The sequence below is a fragment of the Macaca mulatta genome, chromosome X, assembly GCF_049350105.2.
Source record: "Macaca mulatta isolate MMU2019108-1 chromosome X, T2T-MMU8v2.0, whole genome shotgun sequence".
In the NCBI taxonomy this organism is placed as follows: domain Eukaryota; kingdom Metazoa; phylum Chordata; class Mammalia; order Primates; family Cercopithecidae; genus Macaca; species Macaca mulatta.
In genome coordinates, this window is record NC_133426.1 from 109,788,590 (window position 1) to 109,816,193 (window position 27,604).

General features: G+C 42.4%; 1 protein-coding gene and 1 pseudogene across 2 annotated transcripts in view; one reads left to right on the forward strand and one right to left on the reverse strand.

The window, feature by feature from the left end:
- The window catches only part of BEX1 (brain expressed X-linked 1), a 200,294-nt gene that overhangs the window by 88,690 nt on the left and 84,000 nt on the right, over positions 1–27,604 (reverse strand). The window lies entirely within an intron of this gene.
- LOC106995277 (uncharacterized) lies at positions 17,216–19,912 on the forward strand (annotated as a pseudogene). Its single transcript, XR_001442053.3, has one exon. The product of XR_001442053.3 is annotated as an uncharacterized LOC106995277 (transcript).

Sequence of the window (27,604 nt, forward strand, 5' to 3'; positions counted from 1 at the left end):
CTTGGTTTGCAGATTTTCCTTTTTGTTGTTGTTGTTGTTGTTTGAGACGGAGTTTCGGTCTGTGGCCCAGGCTGGAGTGCAGTGGCGCCATCTCGGCTCACTGCAAGCTCCGCCTCCCGGGTTCATGCCATTCTCCTGGCTCAGCCTCCCAAGTAGCTGGGACTACAGGAGCCCGCCACCATGTCTGGCTAATTTTTTTTATTTTTTTTATTTTTAGTAGAGACAGGGTTTCACCGTGTTAGCCAGGATGGTCTCGATCTCCCAACCTCATGATTTGCCCGCCTTGGCCTCCCAAAGTGCTGGGATTACAGGCATGAGACACTGTGCCCGGCCAGATTTTCCTGTTTTACAAAACTTTATCTCATAACCTTGTCAGATTATCAATTATGACTTTCCATTGTTTAATAAGGATGAAAGGGTATAGAAATGCATATTTAGAAATTATTCTGTTTTCCTCTTCTGCCCCACCTTCTGCCCATTATTGTAAAAACATAGTCTCTGTTAATTCATATATGCCTGTTTTCCAAAATTTTTCTCTTGTAATCCTACACATACCGTGTCTGGAATTGGTGGGTTCTTGGTCTCACTGGCTTCAAGAATGAAGCCGCAGACTCTCGCAGTGAGTGTTACAGTTCTTAAACATGGTGTGTCCGGAGTTTGTTCCTTCAGACATTCAAATGTGTCTGGACCTTCTTCCTTCTGGTGGGTTTGTGGTCTCGCTGTCAGGAGTGAAGCTGCAGACCTTAGTGGTGAGTGTCACAGCTCTTAAAGGCAGCGCGTCTGGAATTGTTGGTTCTTCCCGGTGGGTTCATGGTCTGTTGGCTTCAAGAGTGAAGCTGCAGACCTTCCCGGTGAGTGTTACAGCTCATTAGGGCAGGGTGGATCCAAAGAGTGAGCAGCAATGAGATTTATTGCAAAGAGCCAAAGAACAAACCTTCCATGGTCCTAAACGGGAACCCAGCGGGTTGCCACCACTAGCTCGGCCAGCCTGCTTTTATTTCCTTATCTGGCCCCACCCACATCCTGCTAATTGGTCCATTTTACAGAGAGCTGATTGGTCCACTTTACAGAGAGCTGATTGGTCCATTTTGACAGAGTGCTGATTGGTGCATTTACAATCCTTGAGCTAGACACAGAGTCACAGAGTGCTAGTTAGCTAGATACAGAGTTAGCTAGATACAGAGTACCAATTGGTGTATTTACAAACCTTGAGCTAGACACAGAGTACTGATTGGTGTATTTACAAACCATGAGCTAGACACAGAGTGCTGATTGGTGCACATATGATCCTCTGGCTAGATGTAAAAGTTCTCCAAGTCCCCATACAGTTCAGGAGCCCAGATGGCTTCACCCAGTGGATCCTGCACTGGGGCTGCAGGCCGAACTGCCTGCCAGTCCCCAGGGGCACCTGCACTCCTCAGCCCTTGGGCTGTGGATGGCACCCGGCACCACAGAACAGGGGGTGGCGCCCATTGGGGAGGCTCAGGCCCTGCGGGAGCCCACGGCAAGGGGAGGAGCTCAGACATGGTGGGCTGCAGGTCCCAAGCCCTGACCCACGGGGAGGCAGCTAAGGCCCGGCGAGAATTTGAGTGCCGCGCGCGGGGAGGCCGCACTGCTGGGGGACCCTGGGCAACCTCCGCAGCTGCTGGCCCATGTGCTAAGCCTCTCACTGCCCTGGGCCGGGCGGCGCCAGCTGGCTGCTTCGTGTTCGGGGCCCGCGGAGCCCACGCCTGCCGGAACTCACACTGGCCCGCGAGTGCAGCCCCCGGTTCCTGCCCACGCCTCTCCCTCCACACCTCCCCATAAGCAGAGGGCGGAGGCTCCGACAGCAGCCAGCCCAAAAAGGGGCTCCCACAGTGCTGTGGAGGGCTGAAGGGCTCCTCAAGCACAGCCAGAGTGGACGCCGGAGGCCGAGGAGGCGCTGAGAGTGAGAGCTGCTAGCACATTGTCACCTCTCAATACTTATACGCTCATGTTGATATATATTCTTTTGCAAAGTGCAATCATATCTTATGCTTTATTTTTATAACTTATCTGTTTCACGTAATTATGATGCATTTTCATTTATTTTAATTTGTTCGGTTTGGCATATTTCCAGGTGTTTACTGGAGATTTGTGTTGCTTTATGTCTAAGAGTATATCACACATATAGCATATAAACCCTATATCTGAGTAGAAGTTGCAATTTTACTAACTTTTCACGTGCCCCCCACTTTTTTTTTTTGAGATGGAGTCTCACTCTGTCACCCAAGCTGGAGTGCAGTGGCATACACATGGTCACATGCTTTTTGATTTTTAATTTTTGCTATATGGATGGCATTTTACACTTTATAATGGTTTTTAGAATTTAAAAAATACTTTGGCACATTTTTTTATAAAAGGACAACTTAATAATAATGCTTTAAGATATATCTTTAGGCCGGGCGCAGTAGCTCATGCCTGTAATCCAAGCACTTTGGGAGGCCGAGGTGGATGGATCACAAGGTCAGGAGATCGAGACCATACTGGCTAACACGGTGAAATCCCATCTCTACAAAAAATTAGCCAGGCACAGTGGCGGGCGCCTGTAATCCCCTTTATTCGGGAGGCTGAGGCAGGAGAAAGGCGTGAACCTAGGAGGTGGAGCTTGCAGTGAGCTGAGATTGTGCCACTGAACTCCATCCTGGGCAACACGGCAAGACTCCATCTCAAAAAAAAAGAAAGAAAGAAAAAGATACATCTTTCAAACATGTGGGAAAAAGAAATAAAAGAAAAATATAAGAAATAAAAAATAAGCCAGGCATGGTGGCTCATGCCTGTAATCCCAGGACTTTGAGTGGTCAAGGTGGGAGGGTCACTTGAAGCCAGGAGTTGGGGAGATTGAGACCAACCCTGGCAACATAGAAACAAAATAAAACAAACAAACAAACAAAAACAATTAAAGGGGCGGAGCAAGATGGCCGAATAGGAACAGCTCCAGTCTCCAGCTCCCAGTGCTAGCGACACAGAAGACAGGTGATTTCTGCATTTTCAACTGAGGTACTGGGTTCATCTCACTAGGGAGTGCTGAACAATCGGTGCTGGTCAGCTGCTGCAGCCCGACCAGCTAGAGCTGAAGCAGGGCGAGGCATTGCCTCACCTGGGAAGTGCAAGGGGGAAGGGAACCCCTTTTGCTAGCCTGGGGAACTGAGACACACAACACTTGGAAAATCGGGTAACTCCCACCCCAATATTGCGCTTTAAGCAAACGGGCACACCAGGAGATTATATCCCACACCTGGCCGGGAGGGTCCCACGCCCACGGAGCCTTCCTCATTGCTAGCACAGCAGTCTGTGATCTACCTGCAAGGCAGCAGCGAGGCTGGGGGAGGGGCACCCGCCATTGCTGAGCCTTAAGTAGGTAAACAAAGCCCTGGGAAGATCGAACTGGGTGGAGTTCACAGCAGCTCAAGGAGGCCTGCCAGTCTCTGTAGACTCCACCTCTGGGGCAGGGCACAGCTAAACAACAACAACAACAACAACAAAAGCAGCAGAAACCTCTGCAGACGCAAACGACTCTGTCTGACAGCTTTGAAGAGAGCAGTGGATCTCCCAACATGGAGGTTGAGATCTGAGAAGGGACAGACTGCCTGCTCAAGTGGGTCCCTGACCCCTGAGTAGCCTAACTGGGAGACATCCCCCACTAGGGGCAGACCGACACCCCACACCTCACAGGGTGGAGTACACCCCTGAGAGGAAGCTTCCAAAGCAAGAATCAGACAGGTACACTCGCTGTTCAGCAGTATTCTATCTTCTGCAGCCTCTGCTGCTGACACCCAGACAAACAGGGTCTGGAGTGGACCTCAAGCAATCTCCAACAGACCTACAGCTGAGGGTCCTGACTGTTAGAAGGAAAACTAACAAACAGGAAGGACACCCACACCAAAACCTCATCAGTACGTCAACATCATCAAAGACCAGAGGCAGATAAAACCACAAAGATGGGGAAAAAGCAGGGCAGAAAAGCTGGAAATTCAAAAAATAAGAGCACATCTCCCCCTCCAAAGGAACGCAGCTCATTGCCAGCAACGGATCAAAGCTGGACAGAGAATGACTTTGACAAGATGAGAGAAGAAGGTTTCAGTCCATCAAACTTCTCAGAGCTAAAGAAGGAATTACGTACCCAGTGCAAAGAAACTAAAAATCTTGAAAAAAGAGTGGAAGAATTGATAACTAGAATAATTAATGCAGAGAAGGCCATAAACGAACGGACAGAGATGAAAACCATGACACGAGAAATACGTGACAAATGCACAAGCTTCAGTAACCGACTCGATCAACTGGAAGAAAGAGTATCAGATATTGAGGATCAAATGAATGAAATGAAGCGAGAAGAAAAAATATAAAGAAAAAAGAAGAAAAAGAAATGAACAAAACCTGCAAGAAGTATGGGATTATGTAAAAAGACCAAATCTACGTCTGATTGGGGTGCCTGAAAGTGAGGGGGAAAATGGAACCAAGTTGGAAAACACTCTTCAGGATATCATCCAGGAGAACTTCCCCAACCTAGTAGGGCAGGCCAACATTCAAATTCAGGAAATACAGAGAACGCCACAAAGATACTCCTCGAGAAGAGCAACTCCAAGACACATAATTGCCAGATTCACCAAAGTTGAAATGAAGGAAAAAATCTTAAGGGCAGCCAGAGAGAAAGGTCGGGTTACCCACAAAGGGAAGCCCATCAGACTAACAGCAGATCTCTCGGCAGAAACTCTACAAGCCAGAAGAGAGTGGGGGCCGATATTCAACATTCTTAAAGAAAAGAATTTTAAACCCAGAATTTCATATCCAGCCAAACTAAGTTTCATAAGTGAAGGAGAAATAAAATCCTTTACAGATAAGCAAATGCTTAGAGATTTTCTCACCACCAGGCCTGCCTTACAAGAGACCCTGAAGGAAGCACTAAGCATGGAAAGGAAAAACCGGTACCAGCCATTGCAAAAACATGCCAAAATGTAAAGACCATCGAGGCTAGGAAGAAACTGCATCAACTAACGAGCAAAATGACCAGTTAATATCATAATGGCAGGATCAAGTTCACACATAACAATATTAACCTTAAATATAAATGGACTAAATGCTCCAATTAAAAGACACAGACTGGCAAACTGGATAAAGAGTCAAGACCCATCAGTCTGCTGTATTCAGGAGACCCATCTCACATGCAGAGACATACACAGGCTCAAAATAAAGGGATGGAGGAAGATCTACCAAGCAAATGGAGAATTAAAAAAAGCAGGGGTTGCAATACTAGTCTCTGATAAAACAGACTTTAAACCATCAAAGATCAAAAGAGACAAAGAAGGCCATTACATAATGGTAAAGGGATCAATTCAACAAGAAGAGCTAACTATCCTAAATATATATGCACCCAATACAGGAGCACCCAGATTCATAAAGCAAGTCCTTAGAGACTTACAAAGAGACTTAGACTCCCATACAATGATAATGGGAGACTTCAACACCCCACTGTCAACATTAGACAGATCAACGAGACAGAAAGTTAACAAGGACATCCAGGAATTGAACTCATCTCTGCAGCAAGCAGACCTAATAGACATCTATAGAACTCTCCACCCCAAATCAACAGAATATACATTCTTCTCAGCACCACATCACACTTATTCCAAAATTGACCACATAATTGGAAGTAAAGCACTCCTCAGCAAATGTACAAGAACAGAAATTATAACAAACTGTCTCTCAGACCACAGTACAATCAAACTAGAACTCAGGACTAAGAAACTCAATCAAAACCGCTCAACTACATGGAAACTGAACAACCTGCTCCTGAATGACTACTGGGTATATAACGAAATGAAGTCAGAAATAAAGATGTTCTTTGAAACCAATGAGAACAAAGATACAACATACCAGAATCTCTGGGACACATTTAAAGCAGTGTGTAGAGGGAAATTTATAGCACTAAATGCCCACAAGAGAAAGCTGGAAAGATCTAAAATTGACACTCTAACATCACAATTAAAAGAACTAGAGAAGCAAGAGCAAACACATTCAAAAGCTAGCAGAAGGCAAGAAATAACTAAGATCAGAGCAGAACTGAAGGAGATAGAGACACAAAAAACCCTCCAAAAAATCAATGAATCCAGGAGTTGGTTTTTTGAAAAGATCAACAAAATTGATAGACCGCTAGCAAGACTAATAAAGAAGAAAAGAGAGAAGAATCAAATAGATGCAATAAAAAATGATAAAGGAGATAGCACCACTGACCCCACAGAAATACAAACTACCATCAGAGAATACTATAAACACCTCTACGCAAATAAACTAGAAAATCTAGAAGAAATGGATAATTTCCTGGACACTTACACTCTTCCAAGACTAAACCAGGAAGAAGTTGAATCCCTGAATAGACCAATAGCAGGCTCTGAAATTGAGGCAGTAATTAATAGCCTACCAACCAAAAAAGGCCAGGACCAGATGGATTCACAGCTGAATTCTACCAGAGGTACAAGGAGGAGCTGGTACCATTCCTTCTGAAACTATTCCAATCAATAGAAAAAGAGGGAATCCTCCCTGACTCATTTTATGAGGCCAACATCATCCTGATACCAAAGCCTGGCAGAGACACAACAAAAAAAGAGAATTTTAGACCAATATCCCTGATGAACATCGATGCAAAAATCCTCAACAAAATACTGGCAAACTGGATCCAGCAGCACATCAAAAAGCTTATCCACTATGATCAAATGGGCTTCATCCCTGAGATGCAAGGCTGGTTCAACATTCGCAAATCAATAAACGTAAGCCAGCATATAAACGGAACCAAAGACAAAAACCACATGATTATCTCAATAGATGCAGAAAAGGCCTTTGACAAAATTCAACAGCCCTTCATGCTAAAAACGCTCAATAAATTCGGTATTGATGGAACGTATCTCAAAGTAATAAGAGCTATTTATGACAAACCCAAAGCCAATATCATACTGAATGGGCAAAAACTGGAAAAATTCCCTTTGAAAACTGGCACAGGACAGGGATGCCCTCTCTCACCACTCCTATTCAACATGGTGTTGGAAGTTCTGGCTAGGGCAATCAGGCAAGAGAAAGAAATAAAGGGTATTCAGTTAGGAAAAGAAGTCAAATTGTCCCTGTTTGCAGATGACATGATTGTATATTTAGAAAACCCCATTGTCTCAGCCCAAAATCTCCTTAACCTGATAAGCAACTTCAGCAAAGTCTCAGGATACAAAATTAATGTGCAAAAATCACAAGCATTCTTATACACCAGTAACAGACAAACAGAGAGCCAAATCATGAATGAACTTCCATTCACAATTGCTTCAAAGAGAATAAAATACCTAGGAATCCAACTTACAAGGGATGTAAAGGACCTCTTCAAGGAGAACTACAAACCACTGCTCAGTGAAATAAAAGAGGACACAAACAAATGGAAGAACATACCATGCTCATGGATAGGAAGAATCAATATCGTGAAAATGGCCATACTGCCCAAGGTAATTTATAGATTCAATGCCATCCTCATCAAGCTACCAATGAGTTTCTTCACAGAATTGGAAAAAACTGCTTTAAAGTTCATATGGAACCAAAAAAGAGCCCGCATTTCCAAGACAATCCTAAGTCAAAAGAACAAAGCTGGAGGCATCATGCTACCTGACTTCAAACTATACTACAAGGCTACAGTAACCAAAACAACATGGTACTGGTACCAAAACAGAGATATAGACCAATGGAAGAGAACAGAGTCCTCAGAAATAATACCACACATCTACAGCCATCTGATCTTTGATAAACCTGAGAAAAACAAGAAATGGAGAAAGGATTCCCTATTTAATAAATGGTGCTGGGAAAATTGGCTAGCCATAAGTAGAAAGCTGAAACTGGATCCTTTCCTTACTCCTTATACGAAAATTAATTCAAGATGGATTAGAGACTTAAATGTTAGACTTAATATCATAAAAACCCTAGAAGAAAACCTGGTAATACCATTCAGGACATAGGCATGGGCAAGGACTTCATGTCTAAAACACCAAAAGCAATAGCAACAAAAGCCAAAATTGACAAATGGGATCTAATTAAACTAAAGAGCTTCTGCACAGCAAAAGAAACTACCATCAGAGTGAACAGGCAACCTACAGAATGGGAGAACATTTTTGCAATCTACTCATCAGACAAAGGGCTAATATCCAGAACCTACAAAGAACTCAAACAAATTTACAAGAAAAAAAAAACAACCCCATCAAAAAGTGGGCAAAGGATATGAACAGACATTTCTCAAAAGAAGACATTCATACAGCCAACAGACACATGAAAAAATGCTCATCATCACTGGCCATCAGAGAAATGCAAATCAAAACCACAATGAGATACCATCTCACACCAGTTAGAATGGCGATCATTAAAAAGTCAGGAAACAACAGGTGCTGGAGAGGATGTGGAGAAACAGGAGCACTTTTGCACTGTTGGTGGGATTGTAAACCAGTTCAACCATTATGGAAAACAGTATGGCGATTCCTCAAGGATCTAGAACTAGAAGTACCATATGACCCAGCCATCCCATTACTGGGTATATACCCAAAGGATTATAAATCATGCTGCTATAAAGACACATGCACACACATGTTTACTGCGGCACTATTCACAATAGCAAAGACTTGGAATCAACCCAAATGCCCATCAGTGACAGACTGGATTAAGAAAATGTGGCACATATACACCATGGAATACTATGCAGCCATAAAAAAGGATGAGTTTGTGTCCTTTGTAGGGACATGGATGCAGCTGGAAACCATCATTCTCAGCAAACTATCGCAAGAACAGAAATCCAAACACCGCATGTTCTCACTCATAGGTGGGAACTGAACAATGAGATCACTTGGACTCGGGAAGGGGAACATCACACACCGGGGCCTATCACGGGGAGGGGAGAGGGGGGAGGGATTGCATTGGGAGTTATACCTGATGTAAATGACGAGTTGATGGGTGCTGACGAGTTGATGGGTGCAGCGCACCAACATGGCACAAGTATACATATGTAACAAACCTGCATGTTATGCACATGTACCCTAGAACTTAAAGTATAATAATAATAAAAAATAAAAATAAAAAAAATAAAAACAATTAAAAACATGGCCAGGTGTGGTGGTAGCTGCTACTCATGAGGCTGAGGTGGGAGGATCACTTGAGCCCAGGAGTTTGAGGCTGCAGTGAGCTATGATTGCACCACTGCACTCCAGCCTGGGTGACAGAGAGAGATCCTGACTCAAAAAAGAAAAAAAAAAAAAACACAGAGAAATAAATAAATAAAATAATAAGATATATCAAATGTCAGCTCACAGGACAGAGGGAGGAAAAGCTTAATATTTTCTGTAATCTTAAGCTTTGAGTTCTGGAATAATAATTTAAAAGGCTGTTTCCCTAGGTTGTACTACTTAGCTTTTAGCTCCAGTTTCCTTATCTGAGTAATGGGGATAATAATTGGTCTTGAATGGAGTTGATAGGATCAAATGAGGTTTAATATAAAACACTTTCATACAATAGTTTTGTGTATGTTAATATCCTTAAGTCCGTAACACCATTCCAACCATATTTAACAGGGATGATATCTCTTAACCTCAACAGCATCATTACAGTTTGATGTGTATTTGGGAATGTAAGAAGGGAACCACACTCAGGTATATTATGTAGGAAATTCAGTGCTATCTCTGGTCTATGCACTCCAATGGAGTTGGGGTGGAGAAGGTCCTCACTCCTTTTCCATTGAATAATTGTGCTTTTCCTGCACTCTGTTGGGGCCTTCTGTGTTCACATCAGGTGTGAACATGACCTGGGGCTCTGGGGCCTTATTGGAGCTTCAGACAGAGGTTACTGATGGTGAGTGTGCAAGGAGGAACACTGGAGGAAGAGTCAAGAATTATTCCTGGGACCCAGTCCCCGAACCATCCAGGGTAAGTTTCTTCTCTTGCCTTGACCTGAACTGTCACACAGTTGTTCACTGAGCATCCATCACTCTTCACACCTCCAGTGGCCCAGGGGATGGAGAGGTCGTGGTAATCATTGCATGAAGTCCAGATCCTTGTGGAAGTTATGGTGAATTCTCCTTATTATACAAGAACAGGGAGGCCTCGCTGGAATAATCAGAGACTCCTCAAAGAGGGGCTAGGCCTAGTACAATGGGCAGGACTTGTTGGGGGTAGTTGGAGAAGAGAAGACAGGGGTGTCCAGCCTGACTGACTGGACCAGGGGAGCAGACAGGGCTCTGAGATAACTGACCAGACACTCTAGGCCTGAGGCCATCCAGGTTTAGGACCAATTGGTGAAGGACACATTTGCTTCAATGGGATGCTGCAGGTTACCTTTACCTGAAATTGCACAAATATGGTGAGAAGGGAAGTGCCCTGTATGCCTCTCACTGGTCCATGGCAGCAGGGAAGAAACAAGAGCACTGACAATAATAAAGTGATTGATGTCAGCACCCTAAACCTTCATTAAAGTGGGAAGTGGACATCAAGGGGAAGGATTTACACTAATTGAGCACCCACGCTGTCTGTAAATTGTCCATCCATTTTAATTTCTCTCTGACCCCAGGCCCCATAGACCCCTATCTGCCAGTGAGTCCTAGAGTTACATTCTTAACCAGAACATTCTCTCCACGAGGTCACACTCTCCATGTTTTCGTTTGTTTTCTCTCTGCATCCTCCCTGAGATTTTTCACGAGGCTTTTCTCTCCCTCTGTTGCCTCAGCTCTTTTCATCAGCTCAGTGTGTTGTATCACAACTCAACAAGGTTCTGACAAGATTGAGCACAAGTTAACACACCTTTACTATCTTTTACGTATTGCATTTTTGCAGTTATTTCTGCAGAGTTATATGTATAACCCCACTCTAACAAAGCTGCATGTATTGACCAAACAGCCTTTTGTGGTTGGGCGACTCTGTGCTGTTGTAAGCATATGGATTCACTCGACTTTACTCAAATGTGCACTTTTCTGTTGTCCACAGACTGCCTGGCCTTTTCAACTGTGTTCTCTGTACGAGATTTCCCCTGGGATGTAACGATTTGTTACTGGATTTCAGCCATGTTATCTGCATATGTTCCCACATGCAAAATTGGCCTATCACTATCTTTTTTGGATGGCCTTCAGTGATTTAGCAGGTAGGCCCATAATGCCCCTTTCATTTCTCTCTAAATTCATGTCTCTCTCAACTTTCTCAAGGTAGGGAGTAATGAAGATGCAGGAGATGATTCCTGGGCTACCCTTAGCCCTTTGACTTGAGGGAAGAAGCATTTAATGCCCAGGAAGTGGATCTGACAAAATTTGATTGGTGGCGTTAGCACAACTTGGAGCGTCTGGAAAGTGTTACTTTCCAGTAGAGATATTTTTGAAGGGAAGAGGAAAGATCTTTGAGGCCAAAGTAACCAAGTGTCCAAGGGAGTGATGTTCAGATCCTGTTTATTTAGAGCATGGGAAAACTGTGTGTCCCATCCCAGTATACTTCTCATTCATTAATTGTTTCATGTATCCTTCAGTAATAGGTATGCTAAACAGTGGCAAGTGTGTGTATGTCCAGCTGTTTCCAATGCCAAGGCCAATAAAGTCTCTTTGTCATCAGCCACTTATTATAGTCTTCAATATTTCTTCTACATATATTGAGAACTAATCAGATGGTGTTATACTTTTTACTTCAACTATCAAACAGAATTTAGAAATCTCAAGAGGAGAAGGAAGAGCTATTGTATTTACTCATCTTTTTGTTCTTATGTTCCAAGAGCACTTCTTTTATCAGTTCCTTTCTGGCTAAAGCCATTGTTTTAGGGTATGTCTGCTGGTTACAAATTGTTTTTCCTTCATTTGAGAATATCTGTATATCCTCAATTTCTAAAGGATAATTTACTTGAATACGTACTTTGAGGTTAACAATTCTTTTCGTTAAGCACTTGAAAAATGATGTGCCACTCCTTTCTGTTCTCCATGGTTTCTGATGAGAAATGTGCTGTATTTTTCAATTATAGGCAATGCATTATTTATCTCTTCCTGATTTTAGGATTTTTATCTTTGTGTTTAGTTTTCTAAAGTTTGATAATGATGTGTCTTTTCATGGATTTATTTGGGATAATCCTTTTTGGGATATGCTCAGATTTGTACTTCTCAGTTTATGTCTTTTGCTAAATTTGAAGGTCTTTAGCCATTATTTCCTCAAATACTTTTTCGCTCATGCACTCTTTCTCTTCTCCTTCCAACACAAAAATGACACAAATATATCTTTTGTCATAGTCCCACAGGTTCTTGAGGCTTTGTTCTGTATTTTTAGTGTATCCTCTCTTTCCAAAAGGGTTAATTTCTGTTTCTCTATATTCAAGTTCCCCGATTCTTTTCTCTTTTCTCTCCATTATGCTGTTGCATCCATTCATTGAGTGTTTACTTTATTTTAGAGATGGGGTCTCACTATATTGCCCAGGATGGTCTTGAACTCCTTGTCTCAAAGGAGTCTCTCACCTTAGCCTCCTGAGTAGCTAGGATTACAGCTGCATCCCAAGCACACCCCGCCCACTGAGTTTTATTTCAGTTATTGTATTTTCTGGTTCTAAAGTTCCATTTGGTTCTCCTATATATCTTTATTTGTTAAGATTTTCAGTATTTTCATTGCTTTCCAGCATTTGATTTGTGGTATTAGCACAGTTTGGAACATCTTATTTGCTCACTGAAGCTTTTTCATGACGACTGCTTTTAAAATCCACATAGGATAATTCCAACACCTATGTCATTTTGGTGTTGGTATCCATTGATTGTATTTTCTTTCTCAATTTTAGATTTTCCAGATTCTCAAAGATAGATTTTTAAATTATATCCTAAATATTTTTGGTATCATGTTATGAAACTCCGGATGCTATTTAAATGAAAATCCAGATTCACTACTCAAATCTCTCTGACACAGGGGCTGGAGGGTGGGAGGGGAAGTGGTGCCTTATTACTGCTTAGGAGAGATGGGTTTCAGGATTCTCACTAGGCCTCCATCTACACTACTCTGGCTAGGAAGAGCAGCACGCCTCCTTGCTATTTCCTGTGTGGCCTCCAATGACACCATGGTGTGTGTGGAGGGGAATAGGGAGAGCTTATTACTGCTGGGTGGAGATAAAAGTCTAGGTTCCCCACTCAGCCTCCACTAACACTGTGGAGGGGGCAGGTGTGAGATTGGAAGGGAAGTGTCTCCTTGTTACTGCTTGGCAGAGGTGAAATTTCACTCCCTGCCAGGCTTCCACTGACACCATCCTGGCAGGAGGGGGAAGACACATTGTAACTGTTCTCTATGTAGCTTCCACTGACCCTGTGAAGATAAGAAAGCCCCGTATTACTGGATGATCATAAACGTTTCACCTTCCCACTCAACTTCTGGTGACTCCAGCCCAGAAAAGAAGAGAAGGGGCATCTCATTATCATTGAGTGTGGGCACAACTCAAGTTTCTTGCATGGTGTCCACTGACACCATTGGGGGTTATTCATTTCTACCAGGTGAGGATGAAAGTACTTGTTCTCCACATAGTCTTCTCTGGTATCACCCCAAAGGGTAGAGATGGGTGAGTGTTTACAATCTGATGAGTATGGAATCAATGCTCCCCACTCAGTCTGCTGGCATTGTGGGGGTGGAGCTGTGTTTTATTCCATTGTCCTTTGCTAAAACAGGGCAGTTAGAGTCTAAAAGCTTGCTTTTTTACTACATGTCCCCTTTTCTGGTTCTTTGTCTAGAGGTAGCCTTTCAGAGTCTTATGTTTATTTTACTTAAAATATTGAGAGGTTTTAGCCATGCTCAGCAGAAATAGTACTGAGAAGTGTATCTATTTCATCTCATCCCCCAAACAGAAGTCCTTTTCTTTATTTTTAATACAAGTAAAAAAAAGTATATATTTTTGCATTCCCCCTTCTTACATTAAAAAGTATCATGCTACTCACATCTTTATATATTTTTTTTTTTTTTTTTTACTTTATATCCAAAGCACTATTTGGAGATTTTCATCAGTTTTCTTTACATCTAACTTAGTGTCCACCTTTGTGTGGTTATATGATAGTATTTCATGCACCCTACAATGATGAGTATTTACATTTTTCCATTCTTTTGTTCTTCAAATAGTGCCACAGGGCATTTGGTAGATATTAGCAAATTCCCATCCATAGTGGTTGTGTTAGTTTTCTACGGCTACTGTAACAAATTACCACAAAATTAGTGTCTATAAACAGCTGAAATTTATTTTCACAGTTCTGGAGGCCAGAGTTCAAAATCAGTTTCATTGGGCCAAAACTAAGGTATCAGCAGGACCATCCTTTTTCCAGAGGCTCTAGGAAATAATCAATTTCTTGCCTTTTCTAGTTTCTGGTTTTCCAGCATTCCTTGGTTTGTAGCTTCATTGGTCCAATTTCTGCATACCTGGTCACACTGCCTTACTGCCTTCTACTGTTCTATCTGTGTCAATTCCCTCCCTCCCTCCCTCCCTCCCTCCCTCCCTCCCTCCCTTCCTTCCTTCCTTCCTTCCTTCCTCTCTTTCTCCTCTCTCTCTCTCTCTCTCTCCTCTCTCTCAGTCTCGCTCTGTTGCCAGGCTGGAGTGCAGTGGCGCAATCTTGGCTCACTTCAACCTCAGGGTCCCCTGTTCAAGCGATTTTCCTGCCTCAGCCTCCCAAGTAGCTGAGACTACAGGCGTGCACCACCATGCCCGGCTAATTTTTTGTATTTTAGTAGGGACAGGGTTTCACCACCTTGGCCAGGATGGTCTCTATCTCCTGACCTCGTGATCTGCCCACCTCGGCCTCTCAAAGTGCTGGGATTACAGGCATGAGCCACCGCGCCCAGCCTTGCTTCTTTTTTTTATAGAGGGAGTCAGCTCACTGCAACCTCCGCCTCCCGGGTTCAAGCGTTTCCCCTGCCTCAGCCTCCCGAGTAGCTGGGACTACAGGTGTGAGCCATCGTGCCCGGCCACTGCCTCTTTCTTATAAGAACATTTGGTATTGCATTTAGGGACTATCTGGATAGTCGAGTATATAATCTCTCCATTTCAAGATTCTTAACGTAATCCCATTTGCCAAGATCCTTTTCCTATGAGTAATATTATCAGTCTTCAAGCAGTGAGACCTTACATCTTTGGGGGCCAGTATTAAGCCTTCTACTTTGATCATACCATTTTCCATCCCTGTGAGCAATGTACAAAAGCACGTGCCTTTTTGCACTCCCTCATGAACTAAGTGAATTGACAAACCTATGAATATTTGACAATCTAATAGGTGAAGGATGGTACTTAGTATAGCTTTAATTATATCTCTCTTACTAGAACCAAGTTTGAGTTTCTTTGCATTTTCTTCCATTAACTGTTTATGGTTCTTACAAGTCTTTGATAGGGTTGTTGTTTTTTAATGGCTTTATATTTATAAGCTTTTACATAGAATGGATAGCAACACTTTCTTAGAAATATTAGTTGAGAATATTTTAGATATCTTTTAGTTGTATACCATGTTTTTTGTCATACAATGTGGCTGTTGTTATTTTAATTTTGTTAAATGTATCAACCTTTTTTCCTTAATGCACCTGGATTTTGAGTCATAGTTATGAAAGTGTTCTTCACTTCCTCATGATAGAGGAATTCACCAGTGTTTTTTCCTAATATTTGTATGCATTCATGTTTTACATTAAAATCTGCACCCTTTGGAATTTATTCTGATGTAAAATGAATCCCTTTTTGCCTTTATAACTATTTGGTTTGCTAGCTATCAGAACACCACTTCTGAAATTATCAATCATATCTTCAATGATTTGAAATGCACCTTAATCACATGCTATTAACAAATTTCCAAATGTAATACTAGAATATAAATACAATATCAGTATTTTCTCTATTTTATTAGCTTTTTCTGTCTATTTATGAGCCAGTGTCATACTTGTATATTGCACATACTTTATTATATGCATTAGTACCTGGTAGGGCTCCCTCCCTTCACTTTCTTCTTTTGCAGGGTTTATCTGACTAGTCTTGCTGTTTATTAAGCCAAATAAATTTGTAATTCCAGCACTTTGGGAAGCTGAGGCGGGCAGATCACATGAGATCAGGAGTTTGAGAGTTCAAGACCAGCCTGGCCAACATGTCAAAACCCCGTCTCTACTAAAAATACAAAAATTAGCCAGGGGTGGTGCGGCACGCCTGTAATCCCAGGTACTCAAGAGGCTGAGGCATGAGAATCACTTGCACGCAGGAGGCGGAGGTTGCAGTGAGCCACGACCACACCACCGCATCCAACCTGGGCGACAGAGTGAGAGAATGAGACTCTCTCAAAACAAAACAAACAAAATATAAACAAACAAAAAAACTGAGATCACATTAAATTTGGCTTTTTAACTCAGCATGTTAGCCCGGAATATTGTTTTGCATTTCTGCACTTTTTGTAATTTGACACATTTTTTTAAAGTTTAATGAGTACGTATAATGTTTATTTATTTATTTATTTATTTTTGAGAAAGAGCCTTGCTCTGTCGCCCAGGCCTGAGTGCAGTGGCGCAGTCTCGGCTCACTGCAACCTCTGCCTCCTGGGTTCAAGCGATTCTCCTGCCTCAGCCTCCTGAGTAGCTGGGATTACAGGCGCCCGCCGCCACACCAGGCTAATTTTTGTATTTTTATTGGAGGCAGGGTTTCTCCATGTTGGCCAGGCAGGTCTCCAACTCCTGACCTCAGGTGATCCTCCAGCCTCGGCCTCCCAAAGTGCTGGGATTATATACCGGCATGAGCCACCGTCCGTGGCCTTATACTGCTTTTTATATGAATTATCTGTTAATATCATTTGCTCATTTCTCTATCCATTATTAAGAGGGTTTTTTTTCCATATCAAGTATATTAAGCAGGTTAGTTAAGAAGTTAACATAAGCGGCCAGGCGTGGTGCTCACGCCTGTAATCCCAGCACTTTGGGAGGCCGAGACGGGCGGATCACGAGGTCAGGAGATCCAGACCGTCCTGGCTAACATGGTGAAACCCACTCTCTACTAAAATACAAAAAATTAGCTGGGCATGGTGGCGGGCGCCTATAGTCCCAGCTACTCGGGAGACTGAGGCAGGAGAATGGTGTGAACCCGGGAGGCGGAGCTTGCAGTGAACCGAGATCGCGCCACTGCACTCCAGCCTGGGCGACAGAGCGAGACTCCGTCTCAAAAAAAAAAAAAAAAAAAAAAAAAAAAAAAAAAAAAGAGTTCCGGTCGGCAGAGAACGCAGAGAGAAGCAGAACGCGGCCCACTCCTTCAGGGCCCTCCAGGCCCTCCGGCCCTGGGCCGGCGGGTGAACTGGGGGGCCCCGGGACAGGCCGAGCCCTGTGCCATGCAGATACCGGAGGCCTCTGCTGCGGCTGCCCGCTGGCTGTGCCCAGGCCTTGAAGCCGCCGCGAACCTCTCTTCCCCACCCCACCTCGGTGACTGATGGCGGCGGCGGCCTCTCCAGGCCCGGACCCGGCCGGCCGCCGGGTCTCCCGGCCTAAGCCTGCCGGGCCTCAACGAAACCCCCGCAGAGCCGCCGGGACGCAGCGCCTTTGGGCGGCGGCGGGCGTGGCGGGCCGGGAAGCATGGCGGCCGCGCGGCGGAGGCCATTAGGGCGTGTAGGGCCCAGGAAGGCGGCCTAGGGACGCAGGCAGGCTCAGCTGCCTCTTTAGGCCACGAAGCCGCGCAGATCCGGTTCCCGGGTGACCACTCTGTCGCCATTGGCCGAAACCTACCTAGTCCTGACGACAACGGACAAAGGCCTTAACGGACCTGGGAGGTGAGCGAAGTCCCAAACGACGACCGGGTGGAACGATTAGCGGCCATCGGGCAGTTGGTCTTCGTTCTACCAGATTTTGCTGTTGGAAGAGAGAAATGGTAGAATGACAGGCCATGTTTGGCCCGCTGGAAATGCCCGCCACCCTCTGGGAAGATTTACTGGCCGATTTTAGAAGGCCTGTGTATATAATATGAAAAAGCTGCTCTCAACTCCACCCCAACCTTTTAATAGAAAACATTTGTCACATCTAGCCCTTTTAGATGGAAAGAGGTTGCCGACGTATGATAAAGTAGAGTTAGAAAGTCACACATCTTGTAAATTCTCATTTGTTTAAAAGAAATCATAGAAAATACGTGTCTTCTGGAGATGACTTTTGGAAATGAAGTTGTTAGACGGCCTCTGGAAGCGATACGTCCACGTTAAGTGGGTTAGATGACATCGAGCTGGAAGACGTGAGAAAGAAAAGAAGGTTCTATGCTAGACTGGTCATATTTAGAAGACATTTTCATATTCTATCCATTGTTTTGTGTGAATTTTATTCCTCACTACTGTGTATATAGTTGACAATGCTAAGCTTTTTTGAAATGTCTATTCTTTTTAGATGTTCTGAAGTGCCTGATATATGTTAAAATTAGAGGTAGCAAAATAACATTTTGTAAGTATCTTTTTGTTACAATTCATAGGAAATGTTTTTTGGGGGGAATGGCCAAGTCACCTGTTGAGTAATACTCATTGTGTTTGTGCAGTGGTTCAGGGGAGGAGAGAAGAGGGGGAGGTGCAGAGAGCTCTATGCCATCCTGCTTGCAGCGAGGCAAGATGAATCATTATCTCTGTGCATTTTGTTTTACTTATCTGTGTATATAGTGTACATAAAGGACAGACGAGTCCTAATTGACAATATCTAGTCTTTCTGGATGTTAAAGAGGTTGCCAGTGTATGACAAAGGAGAGTTTAAACTAATATATTTTGTACATTTTGTTTTACAAGTCCTAGGAAAGATTGTCTTCTGAAAATTTGATGTCTTCTGGGTTGATGGAGATGGGAAGGGTTCTAGGCCAGAATGTTCACATTTGGAAGACTTTTAAATTATAAGTGTTGTTACATGTTTGCAGTTTATTCAAGACTGCTATGTATATAGTGGACAAATTAACTCCTTACTTGAAACATTTAGTCTATCTAGATGTTTAGAAGTGCCCGATGTATGTTAAATGTAGAGGTAGTAAAATACCACTTTGTAAATATCTTTTTGCTAAAATTCATAGGAAATACTTTTGGAAATTGAATTGTGAAGCCACCTTTGTGAGCAGTGTAGTAATGTCTATACTTGTTCAATGGTTTAGAGGAGGTGGGAGGGAAGAAATTGCAAAAGGTAATATACTAGTGTGTTCATACTTGGACATTTTCAGACATTTTTCTGTATGTTTTGTGCATTTTGTTTTGCTCTGTATATAGTGTATATAATGGACAAATAGTCCTAATTTTTCAACATCTAGTCTCTAGATGTTAAAGAGGTTGCCAGTGTATGACAAAGTGTAAAATTAGCATATTTTGTATGCTTTGTGTTGAAATTCATAGGAAAACTTGTCTTCTGTAAATGACTTTTGCATAGGAATTTGTTCAACCATCTCTGAGCATTACACTTTCCTGTACTTGTCCACTGGATTGAAGACAGAGAAGGAAGGAAGAGAGGAGGGAATGATTCAAGGCCAAAATGGCCACATTTAGAAGATACCTCAGATGGTAACTATTGTTATATGTGTGCAATTTTATTTAACAGTGCTGTGTATGTGGTGAACAAGTTATATGAAATATCTAGTCTTTCTAGATATTTGGAAGGAAGTGCTTGATGTATTTAAAAGTGGTAGTAGAATAACACTTTTTGTAAATAGCTTTTAAAAACTGATGGGAAATGCTGTTTGGAAGTGGAATTGTTGAACCACCTGGGAGGTGGGAAGGAAAAAACTGCAAAAGGTGTTTTGCCATTGTTTATTAGAACATTTCAGCTTAATCCATTGCCTATATGTTACATGCATTTCATTTAACTTTGCTATACTGTATATATTGTGTATATACTGGACGAATGAGTCCCGATTTTGTAATATCTAGTCTCTAGATATTAAAGAGGTTGCCAATGTATGACAGAAGTAGAGTTAGTAAACTAACACATTTTGTACACTTTGTTAAAATTTGTAGAAAGGCTGTCTTCTGAAAAGGACTTTTGGAAGTGAAATGATAACATCAGCTCTAAGTGACACGTGCCTATATCCACCAGGTTGGTGGTGGAGAGGAGTTGGAAGGAATGAAGGGTTCTAGACCAGAATGTTCCTATTTAGAAGACACTTTGAGATATAACCATTGTTACCTGTGTGTAGTTTATTCAACACTACTGTATATATAGCAGACAAACTTAAGTCCTTATTTGAAACATCTAGTCTTTCTAGATGTTTAGAAGTGCACAAAGTATGTTAAAAGTAGAGGTAGTAAATAACACATTTTGTAGCTATCCTTTTGATATGAAATATTGTCTTGGAAACTGATCAATTCTCTGAGCAGTACACATTTTGAGATATTTGTGCTGGTTCAGGGGGAAGGAGGAGCACAAAGTGCAAAGGGCTTTCTACCAGTGTCCAGTGTGTTTAAGAGGAGGCACATTGACCATTGTCCCTTGTGTCTGCATTTTCATTTACTGTGCTGTGTATATAGTGTATATAAGTGGACATAGGAGTCCTAATTTACATCTAGTCGATGTTAAAGAGGTTGCCAGTGTATGACAAAAGTAGAATTAGTAAACTAATACATCGAGTACACTTTGTGTTAAAATTCACAGGGAAGACTTCTTAAAAACAGAAGGGAAATTGTTAAAATCCCCCCTAAGCATTACAGATGGCTTATAGCTGTCCACCGGGTTGGTAGAGGTGGGAAAGGGAAGGGTTCTAGGCCAGAATGTTCCTATTTAGAAGACACTCAAATTATAGTCTGTGTTATGTATGTATACCATTTATTCAATGCTACTGTGTATATAATGGAAAACTTAAGTCCAGTTTGAAACATCTAGTCTTTCTAGGTGTTTAAAAGTGCACAACGGCCTAGTACAGTGGCTCATGCCTGTAATCCCAGCAGTTTGGGAGGCCGAGGCAGGTGGATCATGAGGTCAAGAGATCGAGACCATCTTGGCCAACGTGGTGAAACCACATCTCTACTGAAAATACAAAAATTAGCTGGTCGTGGTGGTGTGCACCTGTAGTCCCAGCTACTCGGGAAGCTGAGGCAGGAGAATCGCTTGAACTTGGGAGGCGGAGGTTGCAGTGAGCCGAGATCGCACCACTGCACTCCAACCTGGCGACAGAGCAAGACTCCGTTTCAAAAAAAGGTGCACAATGTAGGTTAAAAGTAGAGGGCTTAAGTAACACCCCTCTAAGCGTTTGTTTTCAGTACTTCCTAGGAGTGGTTGCACTTGGGAATGGAATTGTTAAAACCATCATTCTTAGCAAACTATCACAAGAACAGAAAACCAAACACCGCATGTTCTCACTCATAGGTGGGAACTGAACAATGAGATCACTTGGACTCGGGAAGGGGAACATCACACACCAGGGCCTATTGTGGGGAGGTGGGAGGGGGGAGGGATTGCATTGGGAGTTATACCTGATGTAAATGACGAGTTGATGGGTGCTGACGAGTTGATGGGTGCAGCACACCAACATGGCACAAGTATACATATGTAACAAACCTGCACGTTATGCACCTGTACCCTAGAACTTAAAGTATAATAATAATAAATAAATAAAATTTAAAAAAATAATAAATAAATAAAAAGAAAAAAAAACATGATGTTTGGGAGCGAATGCAGACTTCATTGGGTGGTTGGGGTGAGGGGGGAGGAGGTATGCAGGGAGAAGGGTTCTGTGCTCCTGAGATTAGTTCAGATGGTCTAACCATTGTTCTATATGTGCATTTTAGTTAATATTGTGTATTAAAGGATAAGTCTTAATGCTCAAAGTATGTTAAAAATAGATGTAGTAAACCAGTCCCTTTGTGAATGTCCTTTTGTTATATTTTAGGAAGGCCTGTGTTCTGGGAGTGACCTTTATGAGTTCACCTCTTGGAGCTAGACATCCTATACTTAGTCACTGGGATGGTGGAAGAGGGAGACGAGGAAGGGTGAAGGGAAGGGCTCTTTGCTAGTATCTTCTATCTAGACGATGGTTTTAGATGATAACCACAGGTCTATATGAGCGTTTTTAGTAAAGTGCCTGTGTTCATTGTGGACAAAGTTCATTATTTTGTAACATCTGAGCTTTATGAATGGAGTGACAACTTATGATAAAAACTAAGCTAGTGAATTAGCCAATTTGTAAATACCTTTGTTATAATTGATAGAAAGATGCATCTTGGACATGGAATTGTTAAGCCACCTCTGAGCAGTGTATGTCAGGACTTACTTGTTCATTAGGTTGGCAGCAGAGGGGCAGAAGGAAGTATACAGGAAGAGGTGTATGGAGATGTGTCCATGTATGTCCATATTTACATTTTGATAGCCATTGATGTATGAATCTCTTTTGGCTGTACTATAGAAATACATTAACTCAATGGAAGTATACTTTGCTAATATTTTAATGGTATAGATCTGCTAATGAATTCTCTTAAAAACGTTATACTTAGTATATTCTGTTGCTGTGTGGTTCATTTTAAATTGAGCATTAAGGGAATGCAGCATTTAAATCGGAACTCTGCCAATGCTTTTATCTAGAGGCGTGTTGCCATTTTTGTCTTCTATGAAATTTTTGTCCCAAGAAAGGCAGGATTACATTTTTTTTTTTTTTTTAGCAGTTTGAGTTGGTGTAGTGTATTCTTGGTTATCAAAATACTCATATGGCTTTGGGATTTTGAATTGGTAAATATTCATGATGTGTGAAAAATCATGATACATACCGTACAATCTCAGTCCCATAAAATTGGATGTTGTGCCTACACACACACACGATCTAGAAGAACATGTCAAACTATAAACTGCTTGTGATTTTGAATGACTTTGTTCTTTGCTTCTTGTGTTTTTCAGTTTCCTGTAATGCACATACTAACTTTAAAAAATAAAGTTTATTTTAAAAGCCAAAAAAAAAAAAAGTTAGCATAAGCTGGACGCTGTGGCTTTTACTTGTAATCCCAGCTACTCAGGAGGCTGAGGCAGGAGGACCCCTTGAGCTCATAAGGTCAAAGCTGCAGTGAGCTGAAACTGCACTACTGCACTCCAGGCTGGGCAACAGAGTGAGACCCTATTTTTTAAAAAAGAAAACAAAAGTATAAATATAACCATTAGAATAAAACTAGGCCGGGCGTGGTGGTTCACGTCTGTAATCCCAGCATTTTGGGAGGCCGAGGTGGGTGGATCACCTGAGGTCAGGAGTTCTAGATCAACACGGAGAAACCCCACCTCTACTAAAAATAGAAAAATTAGCTGGGTGTAGTGATGGTCACCTGTAATCCCAGCTACTCCGGAGGCTGAGGCAGGAGAATCACTTGAACCCAGGAGGCGGAGGTTGCAGTGAGCCAAGATTGCACCATTGCACCCTAGCCTGGTGACAGAGAGACTCTGTCTCAGTAATAATAATAATAAACCTATAACAATTCTAAGTACCAACTAAAAAGAGAGAGCAAATAAAACCAACAATCCAGTTTAATACCTAGTAAAATTTTATTTCATGTAAAGTTATATAAATAATTGTATATTTATGTTACATGTATAAACAGTACAACAGAACTGAGTCAAATATTCAAAACCTATACAGAATGCAAAACTAGGCTTGGACAAACAGAAAAAAAAACCATGATGTTCCTGAGTAAGAACACTCAATTTCATAGAGATGCCAGTTTCCCCAAGTTAATTTATTAACTTAATGTAATCTAAATTAAATACCATTAGCTTTTTTTGTGATTTAGACAAGTAGATTATCACATTTATTTGATATATATTTCATACATGTGTATGTATCTATATATATTTGTCTCTATATATATTTGTACATATAGTGTATAGAACCCCATTCTTGCTTCTAAGTAGATGTGTTACCATAGAGTAATGATATTTCGTTCTTGAAGCTGACTTTGAACATTTGTAAAATGGACATACTGATACTTGTCTCATAGAACCATTATGAGGAGAAGAAAAAACCTACAGAAAGTTTCACACATCTATATATCCATCTACAGATAGATAGATAGATAGATAGATAGATAGATAGATAGATAGATAGACTTTCTTCGTGTTCTCCCTCCCACAAACAAGATGACTTAAATATGAACATCTTATAGATATCGTTTGGATTTGAAGCAGCAGGAAATGAAATGTATATGTATTTATATGATGGATAAGTTTTAGTGCCATTTCTTTTTTTTTTTTTTTTTTTTTGAGACAGAGGTGACCCAGGCTGGAGTGCATTGGTGCACTGCAACCTCCGCCTCCTGGGTTCAAGCGATTCTCCTGCCTTAGCCTCCCTAGTAGCTGGGATTACAGGTGCTAGCCACCACATCTGGATAATTTTTGTATTTTTATTTTTATTTTCTATTTATGTATTTATTTATTTTGAGACAGAGTCTCACTCTGTTGCCCAGGCTGGAGTGCAGTGGCACGATCTCCACTCACTGCAAGCTCCGCCTCCTGGGTTCATGCCATTCTCCTGCCTCAGCCTCCCGAGTAGCTGGGACTACAGGCACCCGCCACCACGCCTGGCTAATTTTTGGTATTTTTAGTAGAGACGGGGTTTCGCCATGTTAGCCAGGATGGTCTCGATCTCCTGACCCCGTGATTCACCCACCTTGGCCTCCCAAAGTGCTGGGATTACAGGCGTGAGCCCCTGCACCCGGCCAATTTTTGTAGTTTTAGTAGAGACGGGGTTTCCCCATGTTGGCCAGGCTGGTCTTGAACTCTTGACCTCAGGTGATCCACCTACCTCAGCCTCCCAAAGTGCTGGGATTACAGGCATGAGCCACCATGCCCGGCCTTTAGTGCCATTTCTTTGAAGGATGAGATACTGGAGAATGGTGAACAAGAGAAAGTAAATCATTTGCTCTTTAGTTTTTGGTTTATTATTTTCTCCTTCTATTTTACATTTTGATATTGCAAAGAATGGGGACAGTATTGACTAACAGCATTTAAGGAACATTTGCTATACAACAGACTGAAATCAGGAGACTTTGGTTTCTAGTACTAGATCCTTCCTTGTCCATAGGACTATGATGTGTCACTTCCCCTGAGCTGGCCTCAGCCCTACACAGAAAACGATTGTGTATCCCAGTGGTTAGGGATGGGGACTTGGGAGTCAGATAGAGCTCAGTATAAACTTCAGATCATTTAATAACTGGTTTTATGCTGTCTGGCAAATGTTGAGTGTCAAAATATGTGAGACCCACATACAATGAATATACATTATATATGCACGCATGGAGGAATATAATGAGAGGAATGCACGCACGATATATTTTTTGAGGTACTGAGAGGTAGAGTTGCTTATTAATTATCTCTAGACTTGACTATGTGATATATAAATATAAATATATAAATATAAATATATAAATATAAATATATATATATGGCACAATCTTGGCTCACTGCAACCTCCGCCTCCTGGGTTCCAGCAATTCTCCTGCCTCAGCCTCCCGAGTAACTGGGATTACAGGCGTCTGCCACCATGCCCGGCTAATTTTTTCTATTTTTAGTAGAGACGGGGTTTCACTATATTGGCCAGGATGGTCTTGAACTCCTGACCTCGTGATCTGCCCGCCTCAGCCTCCCAAACTGCTGGGATTACAGGCGTGAGCCACCATGCTCGGCCTCTAAATATACTTTTTTAATGTACTCTATATTACAATGTTTTAACATCTTAAAATATTTCTGGCTGGGAAGAGACTGCTCCTCCAGGGGTTAGCCAATTCTTAGTGATAGCAAAGGGCCCTCCCTGTCAGGAACATGCCTTTGATATGCAAACTAACCAATGCAGAGCCACACATCCTCTGTCTGACCCACATACTCCAGAAGGCTATATTCCTCTGCCTTAATCATCCCAGGGCCAGGTACCAGAAAACTAGGGACCACTTCTGTGGCATAGAGCTCACCAAAATTATTCAAGCTAGCCAAATGTTTTAATCTTCCCCAATTTAAATCTTTTAATTTAAAAGTAAACTTTACTGTCAAAAATGCAAACTTGGGGAGGGCAGAAAGATCACACACAGGCTGCCACTTCCACTTCACACCTGGAGGGTTGCACTGTGGCTGGGGCAAAGGCACTCCTCACTTCCCAGACGGTGGGGCGGCCAGCCCAAGCTAGTCAATTTTTAATTGTTCACCTTGCCCTGCCTTGCTTTTCCTGTAACTCCAATGAAAGCAGTGGCCTAAACCTACCCCTAATCCTGACCACCCTTGCGTCCTTCCCATGTGGCTGTGAATGATTTGCTGTGCCTCCTGCATCTAGGACCTGTGAGTAAAACTGTATTTTTTCCTAAACCTCTCCTGTGTCTCTTCTTATGACTGTACCTAATTGATGATTTCATAAAAGAATACAAAACACTATGTTTTGGATACATCTCTGATGTTTTAAGCCATGAAGCATGTGATAATTTGTTGCAGTGATGTGAGTAAATATCATTCTTTTTTTTTTGGAGATACATTCTCGCTCTGTCACCCAGAGTGCAGTGGCGGTATCTTGGCTCACTGTAGCCTCTGCCTCCCAGTCTCAAGTGATCTTCCCACCTCAGCCTCCTGAGTAGCTGGGACTGCAGGTGCATGCCTCCATGCCTGGCTAATTTTTTGTAGTTTTGGTAGAGACGGGGTTTCACCATGTTGCCCAGGCTGGTCTTGAACTCCTGAGCTCAAGCGATCCGCGTGCCTCGTCCTCCCAACGCGCTGGGATTACAGGTCTGAGCCACTGTGCCTGGCCTTAAACATTGACATGGGAGAGTTCCCTGGACCCCCTCGCAGGGTGTGCAACAGAGATGTGGCTCTCTGTTCCGCCACTGAGAGTGCAGACCGCTTATGGGAAGGGGAGCATTCAGGCACTCCTCTCCTCTGCTGCACCATTCTGCCATTCCTCTGCCCATCTCCTTCTAGAGCCTGGGGTTCAGGATTTATACGGGTACAGGATAGGGGGCCGTGGGAGGCCAAAAGGCAACTTTTTGGGTGCAAAAACGGGAATGTGTGTTGTCACATAGGACCACAGGTTTCTGGGCTCGAGGGTGGGGCCTTTGCCGGGGAACTGCCCTCTTCTACCCAGTATATTCCTGTCTCCTATCATTATCAACATCAGTCTTTATGTCTTTATCTTATTTTTTCATGCTTCTGAGTATAATAATACCAATAAAAATACATATAAAGGAAAAAATGGCTAAAATATATTATATGCCATTGGGGTGAAAAGGAAGCTTCCTTCTTGCCCTTGGAGGGTTTGCTGAAAAAATCAAGTCACAATAAGTCATATTAATAAGAGAAAAGGCACATACATTTATTTAACGAAGTACATGAGGGGAATGGCAGAATGATCGCCCAATTTCCCACTGGGGTCTAAACATATATAACCTCCTTTCAGAATGGATCGAGGAGATGGGGAGCACAGGTTTAATGCCCGTTAAGGGGCATTAAATAATTAGCAGGAAAAAAATGAATGGATACTTGGGAGAATGAATGGATGGAGGGAACAGAGATTGACTTGTAAGTGGTTCTCTTTGGAAGTTGAACCTGAGAGAAGGGCATTATTCTGTAAGACGACTGGGCCAGACCTGGTTACATTCTTCCTCTCCTTACCTGAAATAGATAACAGGGAAGAGAAGGAAAAGCAATTC